Here is a 4,362-nt window from a genome sequence, read left to right as displayed (position 1 = left end):
CAGCCTCCCACTCGGGGGCTTAGCTGCAGTCCAGTACTCGCCTAAGTTTGTAAAATCCTACTGAGTTGTGAGCCAGCCTCCCACTCGGGGGCTTAGCTGCAGTCCGGTACTCGCCTAAGTTTGTAAAGTCCTACCGAGTGGTGAGAAATCCTCCCACTCAGGGGCTTAGCTGCAGTCCAGTACTCGCCTAAGTTTGTAAAATCCTACCGAGTGGTGAGCAATCCTCCCACTCGGGGGCTTAGCTGCAGTCCAGTACTCATCTAAGTTTGTAAAATCCTACCGAGTGGTGAGCCGTCCTTCTCCTTTGGAGCTGCGCCACAAATACAACATACGCTCCATCTCCATCCGCAAGGACGACGAGGTGCAAGTCGACTGCAATCCTTTCCCTAGGAGCTGCACCACAAGTACAATGTACGCCCCATCCTTACCCGCAAGGGCGACGAGGTGCAGGTCGACCGCGGCCCTCTTCTCTGAGCTACGCCACAAATACAACGTATGCTCCATCCTTGTCCACAAGGACGACGAGGCGCAAGTCCACTGTGTAAGTGCATCTAGTGCCCCTCAGTGATTTTGGTGTATTGAAGACTTATAGGTTAAGGGACTAATGCATTTGTGAGTGTACACAGGTCTATAAGTCTATGAGGAGTTTGATATTTACAGAGAAAGTCGACCCCTAAAAATGAAGTTCTTCGACTGAAGACTTTGGATTTCTGAAGACTTTCTGAAGACTTTGAAAGTGAAGAAATTGGTGTGACCTTGAAGACTTGGTATTCATTCGAGGAACATGAAGCGTGAAGACTTTTGTTTTCATAATTTCATTTTCTCTTTTTTGAGTCATAGGAAACACCGTACTGTTAAAGGGGGTCGAGGAAATACTAAGGAAAAATTTCCATGTGATGCTCAACTCAAATCCTACACCTACCAATCCCTTCGAGTGAAGCCATTGGAAATCTCATACAGTTTAGTCATATTCTTCAGTGACAAAGACGAAGTTCTTCTGGTCTCTGAGGAATTTGTTCTGACTAAGGAGTTAGGAATTCGCCAGTGCGGATTGCCTACACAGTGAGGAACATGATAGCCCTGAGTATTTCGCCACTCAAAATTCCGACCGTTATTGTGCTATGCGCCAGCTGTCTCAAAATATCTATCCACCTAACGGTCTTATCATTGAAGGGCATTTATGTATTATCATGTCGGGCTGCTCCCTAGGCTATAAATAGCCGCCCCCTACAACCACTAGCTGGTTGGCTGCTCTGAGAGAAAATGACACTTGTCATTTGAGAGCATCCCATCCTCCGAGGACTTTGAGCGAAAATCATCAAGTGAGTAAAATCCAAACCCAAACACCTACGAACCCCAAGTGATTGAGCATCACTGAAGAGATTGATCTTGCATGGATCCGACGCTTGTTACCTTTGAAGACTGTGCTTCTTCCAGACGGTTAGGCGCCATGGTCTAGAGCATCCAAGAGGAATTGTGGATCGCCGAGTGACCAAGTTTGTGAAGGTTCGAAAGTCACCTGAAGACTTACCACGAGTGATTGGTCGAGGTCTATGTGACCTTAGTTCAAGGGGAATATGGTGAGGACTGAGTCTCCTGAGCTGCGTGTTCAGGACTGGGTGTCTGGGACTGTGTGTCCTCAGGTTTAAATACCTAGCCGCCCTAGCCAGACGTACAACTGAGACAACAGTTCGAATTGGTCTACCAAATCATTGTCTTCATCAAGCTTACTGGTTTATTTCCTCAACTCTTTTCATTTCCTCATAACTGTGTTGTGTGCTTGTTCATATTTGTGCTTGAAGACTTTGACTGAATATTTTCTCAATTTCCTCAGTTCAATTTCTTCAGTCTGTTTGTCTTCATCCTGTGTTATCCCGTGCTTACGCTTTATCTACTCTATGCCTGTCTTCATTTGATCATGATGACTATGCTTGTGTTCTGTTATGTTTACTTTTGAGTACTTATTTCGCTGCTAGTAGTTCTTCGCTAAGGAATTTCCTCACCTACAAATTCCTCAGTGAAGAATTCATAAAAATCGCCTATTCACCCCCCTCTAGTCGATATAACGCACTTTCAATTGGTATCAGAGCAAGGTACTCCCTTGTTCTATGTGATTTTGGTTTAACCGCCTGGAGTTTAGTTATGTCGACCACAGGTATGAAGAAAGTGACATGCCCCATCTTTGACGGTCACGAGTATCCCAAGTGGAAGGCCATGATGAAGAAGCGCCTCATGGCAATGAACAGCGAGCTGTGGAACATCACTGAGATTGGTCTGATCGATCTGTGCAAGATGGCGGAAGCAGATGACATTCTCAAGTACACTCTTCTCAACCTCACGGCGAAGGACGTCATCTGCTCCTGTCTGTCTCAAAATCAGTTCAGGAATATCATGCATCTCGATCATGCAAAGCTTATCTGGGACCGTCTCTCTGAGGTCTATGAAGGTCATCGAACCTGTCATGATCCTTTGTTTGAGGACTTCAAGGAATCTCTCAAAGCGATGACATTCGAACCAGAATCATCATCTTCTACATCATGCCTTATGGCAAAAGAGGCTGAGGTAACTGAATGCTACCTATCCGAGTCTAGTGATGATGAATCTGGTGATGAATTTGGACCCAGCTATGTCAAACTTGCTTCCCTTGCCACTAAACAACAAAGAGCTTTGGAAAAAGTTCAATACATGCTAAATAAGAGCGATGATATGTTGGGTGAAGAAATGGATCAGTCAAAATCTTTGGCTGAAAGTCTTCAGAGACTTCATACTAAGTATGACACCCTTCAAGATCATCATAACACTCTCTTATCTGATCATGAGAAGCTTTCTTATGAATTTCTTCAAAGAAAGCAAGACCTTGGGAAGCTAAGAGTGAGTTATGAAGATCTTCAGAAGGAGCGCAATTCATTACTTGCTCAACAAATCAGCGCTTCTCAGGAAGAATTTGTTCCTCCTTGTTTGAAATGCATTGAATGTGAATCTGCTAATTCTTCACCTGAATGTTCAAATGCTTCTAATGCTACAAATTCTTCACATGCCTCTGCTTTCACTAATTCCTCATCTGAGGACACTGCTAGTATCACTGACGATGCAGGGCTGAAGGAATTGTACATGACAGACATGTACAAAATCCTCAAAGGGCATCAAACTCTTTGTGATGTTCTTAAAAAGCAAATCCTCAACAGGAACCCTAGCAAAGAGGGTATTGCCTTTGAGAGGAAACTCAATACTGATGGTACATATTGGAAGCCTGAGCAGTACCCCAAAACTACATGGGTTGCTGCAAAGGGACCTCCAGTTGATCCATCTAACTTATCTGGATTTGCATGTGAATCTCCTCATTCTGATGATGAGTCATTTGACTCCAACTATAAACTGTTCAAAAATCAGAATGATGAAGTATTTGCTAGATATGTTGGCACTAACTACAGGAATGGTTCCCCTATGAAAAAAATCTTGGTTCCCAAAAGGTGCCTTGAAAGTCTTCAGGTGAATGTCCTCAGGACACCCCCTGGGAAGAATAGGAACCCTAGAGCAAATTCTTCATATGGATCCAAGTCCTCATATGAATATCATCGTGCTAACAACTCTGTTTCGCAACGAAGAGCTAAGGGCTATGAATATGAGCATTATTCTTCTAATCATCATGTTCATAAGTCCTCGAAGAATTTCTCTGCTTATTCATATGCTTATTCTAACTCCTCTTATGTGAAACGAAATGGACTGGCTTCTATGCCACCTTTCTCGTATGGAGCTCGCAGAGTGATGAACTCTTTGCCACCCCTTCGGATGTGGGTGGTGAAGAAAAAGAACTAATCTCTTCTGCAGGGTCAGGTCTCTAGACGTAGGTAATCGTCTAAAGAATCTGCTGGAGACCTGAGTATGCCTGAAAGGATGCAGGCTAATCATGAAGAAATGAACTTTCATTTCTCACGTCCTCATACTGCTTTATCTATTCTTTTGCTTGATGAAATTGATCTGATGAATTGATGTCATATTCTTCACTGATGAAGTATATGAGTTTGTAAGTTGCACTAATTCATCTGCAGGATGATCAACACGAAGCCACTGAGTGGGTCCTCGATAGTGGATGTACAAATCACATGACTGGTGACAAGAATCTATTGATGGATGCTCTATTATCTCCGTTGCATCTGAAGCATATCAACTTTGCCGACAAAGGCAAAAGTCAGGTATTGGGTCTAGGTAAGGTTGCGATCACAAAGGATCGACACATGGACAAAGTCATGCTTGTCGAGTCCTTAGGATACAACCTCATGTCTGTCTCAATGCTTTGCGATCTTGATATGGTTGTTGTCTTTGGAAAGTACCATTGTGTTGTGGTTATGGAAGCTGACAATT

This window comes from Triticum dicoccoides, chromosome 4A (genome assembly GCF_002162155.2).
Source record: "Triticum dicoccoides isolate Atlit2015 ecotype Zavitan chromosome 4A, WEW_v2.0, whole genome shotgun sequence".
In the NCBI taxonomy this organism is placed as follows: Eukaryota; Viridiplantae; Streptophyta; class Magnoliopsida; order Poales; family Poaceae; genus Triticum; species Triticum dicoccoides.
Note: the sequence above shows the minus strand (reverse complement) of the source record.